The sequence below is a fragment of the Oreochromis aureus genome, linkage group 15 (assembly GCF_013358895.1).
Source record: "Oreochromis aureus strain Israel breed Guangdong linkage group 15, ZZ_aureus, whole genome shotgun sequence".
NCBI lineage: Eukaryota > Metazoa > Chordata > Actinopteri > Cichliformes > Cichlidae > Oreochromis > Oreochromis aureus.
In genome coordinates, this window is record NC_052956.1 from 14,811,363 (window position 1) to 14,831,919 (window position 20,557).

The window sequence follows — 20,557 nt, forward strand, 5'->3', positions numbered from 1 at the left end:
AAAAAGAGGCGAGGTTCTGGCCTTCAGATGGCTTAGAAGCAGCCAAAAGAGACATGCTCACAGGAGGAACGTGTAAAATAACTGGACTCTACAGTCAAGGACGCAGGCTAATAACATCAGAACCGCCTTTCCCCACAAGCCCTTTTCATTCCAGGTGTGTCAGCCTCTACGCCAGAGCTTGAAGCTCACAATTGCTTTTTGCCAACTGATGCTGCAAAATCCCCAGGCCCTGCTGACACACAATGACAAATGTGTGAACGCTGACTGGGAAACCGGCTGTGATTTCTAAAACATTCTCTGAAATAATGGTGGCAGAAGGAGGAGAGAATGCTAGAGAGTGCAAATTACAGCTAAGGCAATGGGCTGGAAAAAGAACAGCCTTGTTGATGACAACACTGTGTGCTTTTGTGACAGAGGTCCTCACTTTAGTATCCATCTCTCAACTTATTTCATAAAACACATTGTCAGCTCTCAGGGGAAATGGACCACTGAATGGTACTACACCGTAACAGTTCCTGACTGAGATCTGCTAAGAAATATATGCGGGAGGGGTGGGGGTGGGGGGCAGGGAGCCCTCGTGACAGTCTGATATGACAGTGAATTGGAATTGATGTAAATATTATCTCAAGGTTAACTGCAAGCTGTTTGCTTTGCTGTGCAGTGTGCAACTATTCAGCCCTGAAACCTCTCTAATGTTCTCAATGAGAGCTGCTCTTATGCCATATGTTTCAGCACGCACACACAAGAAATAAGAAATTAATTCCTGACAAGTTGCTCTCTGGCATTTCTTACAAAACTAATGGGCCATGAGTGAATTATTGATGAGTGTTGATCAAGGAGAAAGCAGAAAATAGGTTACCTATAAGCTGACATTCAAACACAGTGACATGCGTGAATATTTCATCAAAAGGGGTAAATAGGCATTTCATATGATGATAATATTCCAAAGCTTTCCTTCTAATCGCTAATTTGAAAAATAAAATGAACTCCAGCGTTGCTATTGACTTGTGTTCTTTTCAATTTATGAGACCTCATTTGACTGCGGAGCCCTGCTCAGCAGCAGCCTTATCTCTGTTTCCTTTAACTCCTGCATCCCTCACTTTCTCTTTCTCCCGGTTTGCTGTGGGCAGCAGTAGCGTAAGAGTGATGTGAGTGACCTTGGCCCAGTTCTGTAGGCTCCAGAGGAAGGCCATGGCTCACAGCGATTCGTTCCTCCCCACCAATCCCGATTAGCAGGCAGGCAGCAGGCAAAGGATGGGAACTGCGTGGAGTGTCGCAGTGCAGAGAGGGCCATCAAGGAGGTGGAGCTGGATCTCTGGCCCAGAAGAGGTGTGAAGAGGGGAGGAGGAGCGGGCTTGGGACATGGGGACAACAGCCTGTGGGGTGGAGTGTGTGCCATGAGGAGAGGGTTCTGTAGAACAAGGATAATGGAGGAACAGATCAACAGTGGGTCAAGAAGGACAAAGAGACAAAGCTGAGCTCAGTGGGGAGGAAGATGAGAAGGCATAAAGGCCTGGAAGAAAGCCTGCAGCCTGGGCTGTGCTGCTCAATGCTTTACTGCTCTTCAGAGCCGTCACTGCACACTGGGATGACACATGAACAGATGTGCACACACACACACACACACACACACACACACACACACACACACACACACACACACACACACGCGCACATAGTTAGGGGACACCTCTTAAGCTATATCATGCTAAATCATGATACTGAATCATGTTTTCTTTCTTTCATCTTTCACTTTGTTTGCTTCTTTCCACTCTCTAAAGACCGGGGCATGCACAAAACAGTCTAGTTTATTATAAATGTTAAATTTTGACCTTGTAAACTGAAATGATAAACCTCTATGGTGCTGTAGTGAGCGCTACATATTTTTTAAAAGCAAGATGTAGAAACACGGGTTACTGGTTAACATGTGAAACACACTCCTATATGTTTGAAACACTGTGTTACATACTGCATGTAATAAAATTGAGAAAATAGTCTGGTGCGATGTGATAAATCAGTTGGGTCTGTACCATGAAAGGTAATTTAATGTGCTAAAACTCTTTTCTAACCAACTAATGGCACCAAAAATAAGGTGAAGACACAATGTAGACGTACTATAAATTTTTAAGTAGCAGGCAAAACTTGCTAGCAGTTAAATATTCACACATCAGTTATATCTCTGACAACCTGATAAAGTCCCACATCCACTTTCCCTTTAGTTCTAATTTGCTCTCCTCCGACTCCTGATGAAAATATCAGGTTTCTCTCTGATAATTAAATAATAGAGTACTTTCGTCTGGGAAAGCTTCCATTGTAATTATAAAGGGACAAATGGTTTCGAGAACAGCGTCAGAACTGTTCTTGAGTTTTCCTTATTAGATTTGTTTTAAATTCACACTGAAAGTTACCTTAACCTCCAGGTTTTTCTTTGGAGATTGCAGCTAAATGACTGCATGCTTTAGTCAAGCCTGGAGGCTAACATTAGGTTAGGTTGTCCTTCTCAACCTTCTCCAAACACCCTCTCTTTGCGCAGCACATGCATACAGCACTAGTGTGATGTATACACACAAACACTGAGCAGATGGGCTCGTGCAGTGACAGCCACCTTTTCGATGTCCTTGGGTCCCTCATCATATTTACCCCCCCTTCCCCTTCCTTTAATTCCACCCTCTGCCCTAACTCCTTCCTCTCAATCCAAAGCCACTTTTTTAGGGTGGGGTGGGGGTGGGGTGCTTCACTTGCAAGACACATGAAAAGAAGCACTGGAAGTTTTCGATCTCTCTTCCTTGCCACCTGCAGCCCCATCCATTTCACTCTCCCACCTTTTTTTTTTTTTTTTTTTTTTTTTTTTTTTGTTCATTTCAGGCACAACAATAAAGTTGAACATAAAGTGCACAAAAACAAAAAACAAACAACAAAATGTACCTGAAAAGGAGTGGGATGAAGAAAACTTATTAAATCCCACCCCTATATTCACTTATCAACAGAAACAATAAACTTCCATAGCAGCTACGCCCAAGCAAAACAAATAGAACCTTCATAACTGAATACAGAATATATTAATTATAAATTGCGTTACCACAGGTAACAGGCAATAATAATTACAAGTAACAAACACACATACATATACATACATACATATATATCTACACACACATGTACATATATATACATACATACACAAACTTTTTTTTTTTTTTTTTTCCCTTGGAATCCATACCAGCAATGGTAAGAGAACAGACATTTCAGAGCACACTAACACCATCATTGATTATACTGTGACCAGACCAACTGTTTGTAGAGAAATTTAAATCTATGAATATTTTTGCATTGTTTCAGTTGTAAACTCAGACTGTTCCAGATTTTCACACCACATACAGACACACAAAAACCTTTACGGGTTGTTCGAGTTCTGGGTAATTTGAATTGTCCAAAGCCTCTCACATTATAAGCCCTTTCTCGAATTTCAAATATAGATTGTAAATTTGCAGGTAGAAGTTTATTAAAGGCTTTGTATAAGATTATGGATGTATTGTAATTAACCAGATCCTGGAATTTAAGTAACTTTGCCTGAAGAAAGAGTTTGTGAGTATGATCTAGATAACCAGCCTTGTGAATAATACGCAGTGCTCGTTTCTGTACTGTGACTAATGGATTAGTTGTGTTTTTATATGTGTTTCCCCACACTTCCACACAATATGTAAAATATGGAAGAACCAGAGTACAGTACAGAGTACGAAGTGCATCTTTATCAAGGTATGGTTTCACTTTATTCAAAACTCACGAGGCTTCTGGAAATTTTGGTTTTATGTGTCTGACGTGGGGTTTCCATGAAATTTTGTTATCAATTATGACTCCCAAAAATTTGTTTTCACTCACATTATCAATGGGTACACCTTCTATAGTAATTGGTAATTCTATATTATATTTTAAATTACCAAAAACATTGCCTTAGTTTTATTTATATTTAATGATAATTTATTTATATCCATCCATTTTTAATTAATTTTAGCTCCTGTTTACGGTCATTACAAGATCGGTATAATCATCGCTACTGAAAAATATGTTAGTATCATCTGCGAACAGTATGAGTTTAAGTACTTGAGAAACATCAAAAATATCATTTATGTAAACATTGAAAAGTTTTGGTCCCAACACTGACCCTTGGGGAACACCACATGTAATACCAAGTTTCTCTGAATGGTAATGCCCTATACTAACATATTGTTCCCGACCCGTTAGGTAACTTTTAACCAGTTTCCAGCTTTCCTCGAACACCATATCTTTCCAATTTATCCAATAAAATTGAGTGATTGATTGTGTCGAAGGCCTTTTGAGATCAACAAAATACCGACTGCATATTTATTTTTATCCAGTGCATTGGTAATTTCTTCTACTGCCTCAATTATCGCCATAGAAGTGGTTCTTTGCGTTCTGAAACCATACTGACCAACATTTATTATTTTATGTTTTTCAAGGAATTTTTCTAATCTTGAATTAAAAAGTTTTTCTAAAATTTTTGAGAATTGAGGCAGTAGTGAAATAGGCCTATAATTGGTAAAACTGTGTTTGTCATTACTTTTGTATAGTGGTATTACTTTTGCAATTTTCATTTTTTTCGGAAAACAACCAGACTGAAATGATAAATTACAGATATATGTTACTCTCCTTCCAACTCTCCCTTCCATTATACGCTTCTCTTACATGAGGCCTGGGCAATCGACCCCAGTGATAATCCAGTCTTTCATATTGGCAGATTAATATTGACTCAGAGCCCTGGCGCTGATGCTCGGCCCATCCTCCAGGTGTTGGAGCATGCAGAGTATGAGAGATGGAGCTTAATATACATTCAGCTGGTGCCTCTCACCCCAGAAGAGCTGCATGACAGGGAAGATGTGATTGTGGTTTGCCAGCTTTACAACTACACGTTAAGAATACAGCCACACAAGGCTTAAATTACGACCTACTCCCTGGCCTACATGTATGAGTGCATGTATGCATGTGCAATCTATCGAACATATTACCGAGGCCATACCAAAAACATACCTAGAATGGCTACTAAAGGATATGCTGCAAGGTTTTTAATACATTTTATCTGAGCAGGCTGCGTCTGCTTTCCCGAGGAGTAACTGTGATGAACACATACTGAGACAGTCAGTTTCATGGTGATAAATGGAGATTTGATGAGGGCAAATCAATGATTTGATTACATAGAAATCAGGCAGAGACATGAAATCAAATACTCCACAACGCCAGATAAAAACAACAGGAGAATATAATATAAATGAAGAGTAAATGCAGTCCATGATATGGTGACATCTGAATCTATAGACATAGATTGATTGGGTAATGCAGAAATGTGGAAAAGAAAAATAGATAATGGTGTTTCTGAAAGGGTAAGCTCACGGCAGAGGCTTTTAATTCTCTAACATAACCCACAAGGACACAGGATGGACCTATTCCTTCTAATCGACCAGAAACACAGTAGGATACCTCAGAATATTTGCTCTGTCTGATCCTGCTTTATTGCTTTTGCTAAGCTCGTTAACCTTCTTCTAACTGTGTGTTTTATAGCCATTGTAGTTCATGGAGGATACAGGGTTGGAATGCATGTTGTAACAGTTGCTGCATCTGTAATGAGTCTGAAATATATGGTTGGTATAAGGATGGTTGGAGTCTGTTTAAGTCCTTAAATTTCCAGTATAGGCTAATCTTTCCTAAAAATAAGCTACTAGCTTATGGAGTGCTATTAACTGTGAGTGAAGGCAATGCTAACACAGAGCTTAATGTTTGAAGTTTTGCTGTTTCTTGGCTTTAGTATGCCATCAATGCTGTAACTGAAAAAATGTTAAGTCATTGCTAAAGATGCTAAAGGTTATAAAGTAAAGTAGCAGTTAGTAACACTACAGAATTAGTGTGTATTTTATGAAAATGTACTTAAAATTAGAACTAACATAATATTTAACATAAGTTCACTCAAATGTTTAAAAAACTTGCAGTGTTAGGTGACTAAAAAGGGACAAACTAGTCAAGTTTTGCTCTGTTGTACCTGAAACATACGCCTCATAAATGCTGACTCCAAACCTCACACTGCACACTAACCCTAAAAGCCACTTTATGTTGTCTTGTCTGTGCTATCTTGTTTCATGCATCCAGGTCGTGGTATTTTTAAGTCCTAAGTCCACCTGTAAAATAGGCTTGAGCTCTCTTTCCAGGCGATTCAACACCCATTCACACCTCGATCCATCTGACCTTAATAACTCATATGACAGTGGGTGGGGCAACGTGGCACAACGGATTGAGACCTGGGCCCCTATGCTGGTAATGATTCGTTCCTTGGTTCACACCTAAGATCATGTGACCCTTAACAACTACTGGTCATCCTATGGACACCTTTTCAGACCATTTTCTACACGTTTTAGCTCTTTAAAATCACTAGGGGGCAGTGTCACAAGCAAACGGTCTACCAGCCATGGAAAAGAGTGACGTTTTTACATACAAAGAGATGAAGTGAAACCGAATGTTTAAAAAAAATGAAAACTGTCCACTGCAGATGTTATCTGTGCTTCTCACTGCTTTTAGATCTTTGACATTGATGCTTAAAATGATGAACTTGACTGTTGCTCCCTTCCCTTTTCTGATCTACTTTTCAACCAGTCATTGTTCGATCTGCACATGTAGTCAACCGTGTAGCGCTACATGCTGTCGGATCCTTGAAGACTGCACAGTAGCACATTTGCATTTGTTGAATTTGTGTAGACAAACACAGCACCATAAAACAAGCACTCCATGATTCGTGCATTAAATAACTGGGACTCTCCTTCAGTTTTTAAATTTGATTCAATTTTTTTTAATATATAGTGGTAGATCTCAACAACAGTTGCCTCAAGGTGCTTTATAATGTAAGGTAAAGACCTTTCAGTAATACGAACTGAAGGACCCCCCTGGATGAGAGGTTTTCATGAATACAAAAAAAAAGAAAAAAAAAGAAAAAATGCAGTTGCCTTCATTTCAAGGCAACTGCATTGTACTATTATACTAGCTTTCTGTTATCAAGCTAGTATATTTGCGGCTATGCCTTAGATTTTCAGGAGTCTGGGATTGGCTTGCTTTGTTTTATGAACTGTAGGTATAATATTCCATGAGAAAATAAATATATTACATAACCTATCAATTTGGATTGTTTGATTCTTGCCCTCTACTTTACCTGCCATCAACAACCTGGTAATAAAATCGGGAAAAAATAAATTAAAATAAATACACTGCTGAGTGTTTTACAACCAGACAGTCACATTTCCAACCCTTGTCCTTGGGATTTATCACATGCAACCTCAAGTTCTCAATAATGTAAATCTGACAGTAATGTGACTGTAAAACACAACCAGAGCTCAGTGTTAATAACCTCCCGGTCATTTATTCCCGTACCGCACAGAAATCACAGCAAACATGACAATAAAAACATGACAAATCAAACGGGGACACTGAGTTGGTGATGTGTGATTATTGTTTTGCAGTTTGAACATACAGTCACAGTTTGAGTTTGAGCTGTAGGAGTGTGCAGGCACCGCTTGGGAATTTTACAGAGGATAATGCGCTAGATGAGTGACGTTATGATTGTTCACAGCTGCACGGGGACATTTTTTTTTGTCCAAGACTTCAATTTATTATTTGAAATTGTGACACAGATCTGCAGAGATGACTCACAGCTGAAAGAAGAATAGCTTTCTGCTTTGACAAGAAAGATGTGATCAAAAAAAAAAGGAGAGACAGCAAAAAACAGAATGTTTGGTCGTGTTTGAGAAATGGGCTACAACAGTGAGCTAGTCAAGTTGACAGCCAATGGGTGCTGATCCTTGCTGCGTTTTGCCACAGTGTGACTTTCATCACATGTACATATCATAAAAATCATAAGACTGAGCTGTGAAGTCAGATCTGTATTTGGAGTAGTGTTGTATCAAGATTATTTGCGATGTTAATCACAGAGCAACGGAAGATAGGAAGGCGTTAGCCCCAACTTTAGAACAACTGGACATAAATTTAACATTAACCGTGGCTCAGTAGTGCAGTGGTTTACACATATGCCCAGCAAAAGAAAGCTGTCCAGTTTAATCCCAGGAGGAGACAGAAATGCCCTTGGGCTTGTGTCAGGAAGGGCATCTGGTTTTAAAAAAAACTATTTCTCAAAACAAACATGTCGAGACACCTGCTGTGGTGACCCCTTGTGAATAAGGGAGCAGCTGAAAGCAGCTCCAAAAGAAATGATCGGATTAATAAAGACATCATACAGAACGATTTCCCATAAAAGATGCATCTTTACATGTAAAGATCAGTAAGAATAAGTCATATTTTTACTTCTGATTGCTAAGCCAAAGGCTTACTGAGGCATGGAAGAAATACTGAAATCTCAGCACGGAAATTTTAACTTTGCATGACACTGCATCAGTCAGGGCTTGTTCTTTCTGAAGTTTCAGGCTTGACAGAGAACATACTTAGTGTAATGATCCATCGTCTGTGTGTATCTAATGAAAAAAACGATTATATGTGGATAGTTGCCCACTTCACTGCCTTGTTAATGAGTATGCAAATTTGTTTGCATGTATGTGGGAGTGTGTGTGTGTGGAGGATACATTACAGGGGAGCATGCAGTGTAGCCAGCTTGAGGGGGAAGGGTTAATGAGCCAATCACGTTCCGTCAGGGAAGCTATCAAGTGCTTAGAGGAGTCCACTGGTCATTCAGCATGTCTGGTTCTCCTTTTTTACTCCTTTCCTAAACTCCCTCTCAAGCTCTGACCATACCTCCCTTCTCTTTCTCTCTTTTGAACAGCTTCCATGCTTCACCCCGTTTTTCACACTCCTGACAGATTAGTGTTAACGAGGATATTAGCCATGGCAGTAAACACAGGCCCTTTCTCCAATCCATTTGGCCATTCTGGCTGCTGAGGCGAGCACTACTAGAGTTACAAAGAGGAGTAGGTGCATGTGTGTGTGTGTGTGTGTGTGTGTGTGTGTGTGTGTGTGTGTGTGTGTTGGGGTGTGTGTGAAGGAGCTGCAAGCTGGCAAAGACAAAGGCAGAAGAGACAGTGCATCAGGGGTCGGACTGGCATCGGTTCACGTTAGAGGTCATGTAATTTCAGCCATCTCACTGGTGGAAAGGAAAAGCCTTTTATCAAAGCGAGCACTCACCTGGCCAAAATACTCAGGATGCTTGCCTACTCCCAAGTTATTTGGTCCTATTTCAATGCACTCTAACTAGCTGTGCAATATTTTCATCCCAATTTTGTTTATTTATAAGGTTTACTTTGTCCTGGGGAGGAATCAACCATTTCCATCTGCAGAGAACTATACATTCCCCCTGGGAGCACCGGAGTGGTTTAACGAGTACGTTGGGATAACCTTTGTACTCCACACACACATACACACACCCACAAACATGCTTTGAAAAATGGGATGCACTGTGTTAGTGTGGCGCAAAACCTCAAGGGGAGGTCGCTTTGATAGAGGGGGTTTATGTCCCTCCCAGAGGGCCTGGAGCAGTGCTCACCAAACAGCCACAAATCAATATCACACACACACATCTGTCGGGAGGTGATTAAATTCTCCCATTCCCATGATATCACCCAGCCAGCACACACACACAAATATGTATGAATGCACACAAAAATGCACTCAGATATACTCTTTGTACTTGGCAGGGGGCAGAGAAGAAAAAAAGAAAGAAAAAAAGGAATGTGAGAGGGCCTTCAAGGCCTGGGAAAAGGTTAGCACGAAGTGTTGAGTTTACACCGAGGAACAATAAACAAAACACAACTTCTCGTTGAAAACAGAAACTTTTGCTCTCTGCTCTCTTCAAGTGACACACTGACATTTGTCCTTAGGCTATGTGCGCTTAGACTACCATTTTTAAGGCTACGTTGGGACAAAGAGACGGAGACTGACCTAAATAGATGAATGTAAGCTATTGGACACAATGGGCTTCTGCCGCAGAGGCTCCTGAGGACATGCAGGAAAGAAATTCATCAAAAAGCAATCATCAGCGCTAGGTGGTGACTGATCTAGCGTGGCAGCCATTCATTATGTAAATCTTGCAACCTAGCTTTCTTTATCATCAAAGACCCTCATTCTGAAAAATTAGCCATTCTCTGTCTGTGGAAAAACAACAGAACACTAAAACTGGACTGTTGCTATGGAAACTATGTGGAAGAAACCATTTTAGGGAGAACGGGCGGCGGGGGGGTGTGTGTATTTGTGTGTGTGCGTGTGTGTACCGTCAAGCGGGTGCGCGAGCAGAGCAGTGTTAGCAATCAACAGGTGTACCGGCAACTGCAATATCTGAGCCCCAAATGGAATGGTAAATTAGATTTAGGATGCCGTGACATCGGACAGTGGATTAGTCTGGCAGTATGATGCTGTCTGTGTCAAGCAAGATTGAGTATTAAACTGAAGGTGCTGTACTTATTGTCACTGCTGCAGATGGACCTCATTATTAGGAGATTAGTCCAAGGCTGCACAAAAATAAATCCCATTCATTGATGTCTATCAACACTGCAGAGCAGCACTGGATGCACCAGCTCACCGTGTCATTTAAAGCAAATGTGGAATTCCTATTGAGGTGGGTGGGGGGGTGGGGTGGGGGTTTGGGGGGGAAACAGCTGGGAATGAATATTGCAGGATATAAAAAAACTACAACCCCCCTTCCCCCCCAAAACCCCGGCATCATGCTTACTTTTAGCCAGATGCAGCTAACGTGGACCTGATGAAAGATTCAATGGAGAGTGAGAGAGAGAGACCATCTTCAAGGGCACATCAAACCCTGAACGATCATTTACATTCATGAATCAATAATCCTTGTCAGATGAAACGGGGGGGAGACAAAGGGTTGTCTCATCTTTTAGGGTCATTTCTGTGTTCAGGGACCTAATTTTCATTACTTGGGCTGAAACGCAGCAAAGCGTCGGAAATCTCCATTTATCTAAGCATCGGTCATCCCTGATGGAGCCCTACCTGCTCATTTTGGAATTTATGATAGTTTTTTAATGCTCCCCCCCTTAGTCATAACTTAGGAAGGTCTGACAGCAAACAAGGGTATTCATACCGACATCCAGGATGTCTGAGTCTGAAATATGAAATGTGATCTGTGGCTGTGGCCTCTGTGTTCATTATCTGTTAGCTTTAAAACACATCATATGGGGGGGATCAAAGTCTGTCCAAGCAGTTTGTTTTTCACTGTACGTTTCGTTGAGCCAGCTTCATCCTGGATTTGTTCTCAGACCATAAAAGATTACCATAAAAGGGAGCGCCTTTGAAGTCTTGATCTGTTTCTGTTGACTGACATGAGCACAGATATCAGTTTGTATGGATGCACATAAATACGACATGTGAGGAAAAAAAAGGTTGAACAAAAAGAAAGAGTGGGAGGAATTATTTTAGTTGTTTGGGGTTCCGGAAATAAAAGATGCACATTTCTAGCATGGAAAATGTTTGATGTCACTACTGCCAACATTGTTAATTTATTAGCTATGCTATTTTCCTGAACATTGACTGTATATAAAATATAGATACAGTCACTGTAGCTGCTGTTGTGAAGCTTCAAGGTAAGCGGTTCCCTGTTGTGTACTTTTAAAACCAGAAGTCACAAGCGAGGATGGGAACTGACTCAGAAACAGATACCGCGTGCTCGTGTCAAACACACAGTAAAGCATTCCCTACATCAATATAATTTTGCAGTCAGTATGACTTCAAAAAAGTGAGTGAGCTTGTAATATCTGAGGGACATTTTCTCATAAAGAGCTACACAATCTTCTCTGAACCACTTGAATTGTGGTTTGATCGCCATTAGAAAGGATGCAGGCTTTGCACACTTGTGCATTTGTTCCACTTTTCAGATATCCAGGAAACAAATTTATGGAAAGTGAACATTTGTGAGGTTCAGAATTTAAGCATCAAAACAATGAGAGTGATCCCTTGTTGTTTGCTGGCAGAATAACAACTCTAACAATTATATCGATAATGTCACCCTGAGATAGACTGCTGACCTGGCCAGCATGTACCCTTTTGTCCAATGTGCGCTGCCCTGGATAAGCGGCTAAGAGGAGGCATGAATGGGTGGATGGATGGAAAGAATATTTAAAAGGGAAGGAATCTAAAAGGAATAAATAACCTCTGTAAATAATATAAGCAGGATGGGTGCCATTTGCTGCAGATTGGATAGAGTAAAGCAAAACAAACCATTCCCATCTTAATGAGAAGCTGGCCAGCATAAATGAAAGAATGAAGGGTAATACAATTACAAATATATTAATTTACATCCCATTTATATCATAAAATGTATCGTCTCTCAAGTTACAATGTTGCAATGTTGAGGCATACTGAGGTTATTATTAAAATATCAATTAAAGTCATGTTTACTTTGGAGAAATAATTGCCTTTTCCCACTTCGACAGCACAACAGGACGCTCTCTTCTGCAAACCTCCAGGTATCTGTCTCAGTCCACAGCTCTGTTATAAATCACTCTGATGTGAAATTACTTAGAAGGACCTACAGATTTCATTCTAATATTCTTCCTGATTTATGTGTCATAACGCAGCATCATGAACCTAATCCAGCAACCACCTGGGAGCCTGGTTAGATGTGAAAAGACAAAGATGAGGAGGAGGAGGAGAAAAGGCATCATTTGGGGAAAAATGTGAGAGTGTGGTGTACTTCAGATGATTGGGTGATGAAAAAAAATGAAGAGGACGTGCGTGTGCATGTGTTGGTGCGTATGCAAGAGGTGCAGATGAGCAACTGATTGGGCGTCGTGCACTGTCACCTGCTCAGGCTCCACAACAATGTCATCATAAACCAGTGCGTGAGCACCTGTCACACACGATAGATGGAAGCCAGCCGAGTGGAAATACCTGTGTGTATACCTAAGAAGTGAACATTGCAGCCTTTCAACTCCTGATAAGTGTGGGAGTTAACAGCTCACTCTCATCTTTGGCTGCTGCAGCTGGAGCCTCTTCCATTCTCAGAAACCTCCACATAGGAAGATTGCTGTACTTGTATACTGAGAATATTACTATGCAATATTCAGATCCTTAATTGGTTAAAGTAGAAATACCCCATTAGCAAGGAAAAGCCTTACGTATTTTTCTTTTTAAGTTATGGCATACTTATGTAGTGTACTCAGCTGAGTCCTCGTGAAGTATGGCTGTTGGAGTATTAAATAATTGATTTCCTAATGTGTGAAATATAGATTAATTTTTTAGCTGGTCCAGGTGGAACTGAGCTTAAATGGAATAAAAACTATTTTCTTAACCAGCTTTGACCATAATTAATGGGGAGATGATGCCATAGAGGGTTTTTTTTTTTTTTTTCCACACAATCAACTAATTTTTTTTTTTTTTTTTTTTAAAACAGAGAATGGTTGGAAAAAGAGACGATATTCAGAGAGCAGGTTTTCTCTAGGTGCCTTGCTAATGTCAGAGGTCAGCGGAAAATGACTTGGACTGATACAAAGGCAACGGTAACTCAATTAAACACTCATTAAAATCAAGGTATGCATCTCTGAATGCACAACAAACAACACAATAATGAAGCTGATGGGCTACGGCAGCAGAAGACCACAACAGCTGCGACTCCTGTCAGCCAAGAACAGGAAATCTAGGCTACAAGTAACACAAGCTCACCAAAATTGGACAACAGAAGATTGGAAAAAATATTAGCTGATATGATGAGTCTCGCTTCCTACTGTGACAGCTGGATGGTAAGATCAGAGTTTGGCATAAAGAACATGAAAGCATGGATCCATCTTGCCTTGTATCAATGGATCAGCTGGTGGTGGTGTGCAGGGATATTTGAGCCCCTTAGTACCAAATTAGCATCATTAAAAATGGCATAGCCCACATGAGTATCATTCCATGTGTACACATGTGTCACAAAGGTGGTTTCTTGAACATGACGCTGAGTTCACTGTGCTGAAATGACCTTCACAGTCACCAGATCTCAATCCAAAGGAGCACTTTTGGGATGTGGTGGAAGGAGAGATTCACACCATGGATGTGCAGTCGGCAGAGTGACAGACCAGAATCTCTGAATAATGTTTCCAGCATCTTCTTTAAAGAGCCACAAAGAGTTAACGCATCTTTGAACGCAAAAGTGAATCCAAACTATTACCTAATGAAATGTCTGGAGATTATATGAGCAAATCATGTTTAATCTGTAGTCCTCCAACATCTTTAGTACTTTTTTAGTAAAGATGAAGGTAAGTGTACTTATCATTTTTTCTGGCTGTATTGACATTGTTCAAAGCTCTGCTAGGAAAAGCACAATTGAGCCCTTTTGATTGGTCCATGGGATGATACCACATTTTTCCAACAAATCTCCATCTTCACTCTTCTTTAATTCCTCAGTAGACTTTTAATCAAGATTCTCTGAGCTGCAGGGCCTTCCTATTCTGTCGCTGATTGTTTCTTTGTATTGCCATTGTTACTTACTTTAAGCCCCCATACATATAAAACAAGTTCCTCATTTATATTTGGTTAGTCAGTTGTTAGCCTCTGAATTAGTCTGACTGATTCTGTGCGCAGTTAGCCTCCTGCTGTGTACACGTCACTTAAGTTGTGTATCACTGCAAAAAACCAAAAGACAAGAGCAAAACAAACGAACTCCAAGTCGTGATCCGCTTGCTTTCTTTCTTTCCTGGAGCTTGTGATAAAAGCCCACTGCACTTTCAGAGCAGTGGGCTTTTATCACACCGTGAGATGCAGCTGAAAACCCCGTAAGCCGTCAATTTGTTGACCTTAAACTGAAGGTGGCACTTTTAACATCTTGCTGTAATTTTTTTAGGGGTTTGATCTATAATGAAAGCCAAATTCATAAGGTCCTCATATAGTGTATTATTTGTAAAGTAATGAGATACTGTTGCTGTCACTTTAAATATAGTCCCTCAAAACCTAACCTGAGTATCCTAGTAAATATTTGTAGCTGTTTCTATTGGTTCCATCTTGTCAAATTTAATTTTCTTGTCAGATTCAATTGGCTGTGCCTGTCTATTTGGGTTCATCTCATTCATAGGTCTTCCTCATTTTATTCTACTTGATAGGGTCTGAAGGCCGTTTTGTAGCATCTCAATCTGCTCTATGCTCAGAGTGTACCCAAGCCAGCCCACTGTTCAGCGATCAGTGTGATTTTGTGGAGGATATAATGGCTTTGAGCGCAGAGCTCCTGGTTGAATATCTTGTTGAGCCAGAACACACAGCAAACGTTTCTCCGGGATCTGCTGTGGAAGGAGTTTTTTTCATATCAGCTTTGACAACTTTCCAGCTTTCATATTCATGCGGAAAAACAAATTTCACACTTCTGACTGTGGCAAAGAACAACTGTGAGAAATTGGTGGATCTTAAAATATTAAGGCCAAATTGCAGTCAGGGCTGATAATCATATCAGCTTTTTCTTTCAGTTTTATACGGTGTATCACACTTAATATAATGCCTGGAAATTAGGTTAGGTTTTCCAATGCATTATGTATATATAGATTTCCAGTTTTTTGTGCATTTCTAAATATGTCAGCACTTTTGTTGTCAAAGTTTTTTAGAAGGTAAGTGCTGTCTAAGCAACCGAAATGTCCTAAATATAAAAATATGGATGTAAAAACGTTATGAAGTAGCACATTTTGGGGATTGTTTTTTGGGTGCAGACCAAAGTTATTATTGTGCTGTATTTTGTTATAAATTTGAATTTTCCTTTTTCCTTTCACTTTTTCTTTACAGATATATATAAGCCTATGGGCTTGAAGTTAAGCACTAAGCACAAGATCCATAGAGGCTGGGGTCTATCACACCAGGCAAGACCCCAGGTGCCGGCTGTGTAAAGATGGCCCTGAGACAATCCAGCACATAACACCAGGGTGCATGATGCTAGCAGGCAGGGCATGCATGGAGCGCCATAACCAAGTGGCCGGCATAGTGTACAGGAACATCTGTGCCAAGTATAACCTGGAAGTCCCGAGGTCAAAATGGGAGATGCCCCCAAGGGTGATGGAGAATGACCGAGCTAAGGTCCTCCAGATACAGAAGGACAAAATGGTGGTGGCTAACCAACCGGACATAGTGGTGGTAGACAAACAGAAGAAGACAGCTGTAGTGATCGATGTAGCGGTTCCGAATGACAGCAACATCAGGAAGAAGGAACACGAGAAGCTGAAGAAATACCAAGGGCTCAGAGAAGAGCTCGAGAAGATGTGGAGGGTGAAGGTAACGGTGGTCCCAGTCGTAATCGGAGCACTCGGTGCAGTGACTCCCAAGCTAGGCGAGTGGCTCCAGCAGATCCCGGAAACAACATCGGAGATCTCTGTCCAGAAGAGCGCAGTCCTGGGAACAGCTAAGATACTGCGCAGGACCCTCAAGCTCCCAGGCCTCTGGTAGAGGACCTGAGCTTGAAGGATCGACCACCCGCAGGGGCGAGCGGGGATTTTTTTTTTTTTTTTAAATACATACATATAAACTGTGTGGATTAAAGAAAATCCCAAATAAATTCCAGCTTGTCCAGCCAATTCTTGTTTTTATAGATGCATGCTAAACGATCATTTCACTTTGAAAAAAAGAAGCAGTTCTAAGAAATCATTAAAAGCCAAAATTAACATTTATGCCCATAATGATCATATATAAAATTTCATCCTCGATTATGCTGTTTAATAGGGACAATGAACAGGGGGATCTAAGGCAATAATAAAAAAGCCATTCATCAAAACCCGATGTGCTTTGTAGGTGAGCTTTGGGACTCTAAAATGGATTAATTTGGTTTGTTTATTTAACAGAGAGATTTCTATTGTGTCAGTTTGCAACACCTGATCAAAAGACTATTTATCATCTACAGATGTTGTAGAATTGACCTAAACACAGAACATACGTCACTTTACTTCCTCTTTTATTTTGTCAGAATTGCTAGGGCCATGAGATGAAACCGTCACTGAGAAACCACAATGCAACAAAGGAGGCTGAGGATGTCGGAGGAACTGGGGGACTGAACTGAAAGTGTGAATCGAAATGCATAGAAATGAAATCCACATACAAAAGAAGGCTGTATTAAAAAAAAATAATAATATAAAATAGTGACTCCACCCTTCTACTGGACTCCAACAAAAAAAAGTCTATTAGGAAAGTCTGTCCAAGCAGTTGACACACTCATAGTTGCAAAAAGAGCATTGATACTGTCTCTTCTCCCTTTTAATGGTGTTTCTCCCAGTGCTCAAATTGATTTTTCTATTACCAATTGACTACCAGCTCTGTCACCAGCAAATTTTGTTGTCATCTTTTTACCTTTTTTCCCCCAGGCACCAATCCATTTTTTTTCTCTCTCAGGTGGTTTTGAAGTTTAAAGAGACTGAATAAAAAGACTTAATCATCTTCAGTTTTCATAGACATCAGAATTACAAGGAAGGTCCTGTCTGGATTTAAGGTTGCTCTCTGGCTTGTACTCGGCTTATCTCTCTATGAGATATGGTCAGACAAAGTCAAATACTTTCACTACACAAAAGGAACCGAAGAAAAATCCCTCAAAATTGAAGAGGTTGGACAGGGAAGTGCTGCAGATTTAAGTTGAGTTAAGATACAAGAACAGGAAAGACAAGGTAGATTAAAGCGGTCCGAGTAATGGGGAGATAATACATTAAATATCAGCCTTTGCAGATTAGTATTCTGCAAAATAACTTTTTAGTTAATCTTCCATATCCACAAGCATTTTACTTCAGCCTAAATGTAATACCCCACTACTTGTGTGGGAAGCCAGTAAGGCAGCTTATGGTAATATCATAAGCTGTATGGTATACCTCAAGATGATCTATGATTCACAAATCACTACAGCGTATTATTACAAATCCTGGTTCTGTAATTGTGCTGTACTATTAGTATTTATATCTAGTGTCTCTTTAGTGTTGATTTCAGTACAGTGCTGCAGCACCATGACGCCTATAAAACCCAAATAATGTGTTATCTCTGAGTTTGTTGGAATGCAGAAGTGCCTTAAACCTGCAATTCTATCAAAATGCCACCAGGTGGCAGTAATCGTGGTTTCAAAAAGCTTTCCATTCTTATAGAAGTCTATAGGAAAATGTCTTTCTGTTTTAATCTCTGTAAACAGTTTACCGGTGAGTTTATAGGCTCAGTTACTCATCTTGGGTCATATTGAGTAAAAAATTAAGTCTGTTTGGTAAATCTTATTCATATTTTTCAAATCGGAGCATTATCTGTGCTACAGCATCACACGCTCATTGGCTAACGAACTGTCAGATTTTGACTTAAAATCATTAAAGACATCCTTAAAGTCTTAAATTCTTTCACATTTTAATGTGATTGGGGTTTTACGATTTTTAGGGATCATGCAGATCTACAAAAACATTGCATTGACTTACATCAGTATCCTGGAGGACCACTCTCACCTTGGCCGTCACGTTGTCAATATAAAGCATACTCTTTAAGCAAGTTTTTTTTAATGCTTTGCATCTTTTATGAGTCAGATGTCAAGAATTATTTCAGAATTCAAGCAACGTTTTTATAAATAAGCCAACAAGACCTTGTGGAAAACTAGATTTTGACATTGTCAGTGAGACATTCCTGTGGTTCCAGAAGATTTGTACAACTGTAACAAAAGACATGCTAATTGCACCTTTTCATAACCATCCACACAACCATAAAATATTGCTTGGTAAACAAATGGCATTATAGCTCCTTTACAGTCTTAATAATATTAGTCAACTTGGAGCTGTTTGGGGAATATAAGGCCCCGATAACATTACTTTGAATGAGTGTTTTCTTGTCCCTACAACATAATTAATACATGCTTACACACACACCTTGGGGCCGAGCTCCTACCAGACAGACTCCTGGGACTCCCGAGGCCAAGGGATCCAGCCGCTCTGTGAAGTCAGCACTTTAGTGTCAGATCAAATAATTGGATTCCCATTTGTCAGCAGAATACACGTTCAGCCCACACTCAGCAGTGGCCAGGAGAAAAGAGGCAGGGTTAGAGGGCAGGACTTGTGAGACAGGACCTGGACATGCGCTTGTGCTATTTCCCAAACAGACAGATATTACCACCAAATGATTTTTGTTCAGCGTAACGCAACACTGACAGCTAAACAACAAGATATTTTTCTTAGGCAGCTTTTCAAAAACAGAACTGAAAACATCTCATTGTTTTATTTTTAAAGTAAAAGGTAATTACGCTGGTCTAATTTGAGCGGATGCCAGCAGACGGAGCAGCTAAAACTCTGCAATAAATCTTCATTTTTCATGGTCCCCTAGAAACTAAAATCCAATATCAAAAAATAAATTAACAAAAAAAAAAAGTAAATGCCTCAGTGACCCTTTAAGGCTAAAGACAAATGACATAAATGCTGGGAAAAGAGGGGAAACTGCATCTGATTACTGTGCATAAATTAACTTAATAGCTCCATTAAACCAGTCACATATTTCTTACAGTAATCTGATATTCACGTTAGTTCAGGTTTGCATGATTTATCTGATAATCAGGTCTGTCTGGTTGCCTACAGGGCAGATCTTCACAACTCAGCACAGAAAGGAAAGTAGAAGCATTCACTGCTTGTTATTGGTTGTCATGTTGCTGTATTTATTTTCATTTTCTACCTCCTCTAGCAGAGCCACGCTTACCTGCCATCATTTAGGTTGCAAAATATAGTTGCTTTGGGTGGTGGTGGAATCCATTTACCCAGGTAAAATCTACCTGCTGTTAATTCTGTAGGATTTATTCCAGCTGCCAGGACACATTCATTTAGCTGTACATTATTCGTGGCTGGTGCTGTGTTGTGTTTAGACAGATATTTGCAGCAGTTGTACAGCGCTGTAGTCATGACAGTGTTGGCTGTGGAAAAATAAATCCGCACAGCTCACAGCTTTTTAACGCGCCTTTCTTTGATAAGTTATTTGGTGAGCTGGAGGCTGTTTGAATAGAAGGAGAAAAGATGTAGGTTTGTAAAGATGGACTGCAATTACCTGTCACTCACGTTTGATGAGAGGCACGCACGCCATTACCGTTTGGTGCATTTTAAAGTGTCGCACTCAACTGTGACTTCTCAGGCCAGTAAGCTGAAGCGATGCAGGCAACAACAGCAGCTAAATTAGCGAGGTAATTGATTCAGAGAGCGTCTGCAAGCACACGCCCCTGCAATCGGCTTGAGGGTTGCCAGGTTGTGATAGACAGGCTGACACTTTATGTGGTTTGTGGGTAGCATGTGTAGATTTTATTCAATAGAGCATGTGGCAACTTAGAAATGTAAAACCTGATACACCAAAATTCAGTGTGTAGTAAAGCTGGCCTATATACAAATTAGTTTCCCAGAAGAATCAGCAAAATTGGAGAGTACTTTCTAGAAAATTACGAGGAATCCTGTAAAGAAAAAATATAATTATTAGTATGAAGGGAACCTATTTTTCTTTTAAAATCATTATTATATAGTCTCTGGTGAGAGTTTACCATGTCATTCCACAGTATGTTAGAGTGTGCATTTAACAGCACTCCAAGGGGTTTACAGTGTAGATGAAATTAAATTACAACATTTTC

The 20,557-nt window shown here is 40.1% G+C and overlaps 1 long non-coding RNA gene across 1 annotated transcript; it reads right to left on the reverse strand.

Annotated features, from left to right (window-relative positions):
• Window positions 1-984: 984 nt before the first annotated feature.
• On the reverse strand, window positions 985-20,092 carry LOC120433124. Its single transcript, XR_005608335.1, has 3 exons — window positions 19,990-20,092; window positions 18,831-18,893; window positions 985-1,411 (listed from the first exon to the last, which is right to left on the reverse strand). It is a non-coding gene; the product is annotated as an uncharacterized LOC120433124 (long non-coding RNA).
• Between the last annotated feature and the right edge of the window lie 465 nt (window positions 20,093-20,557).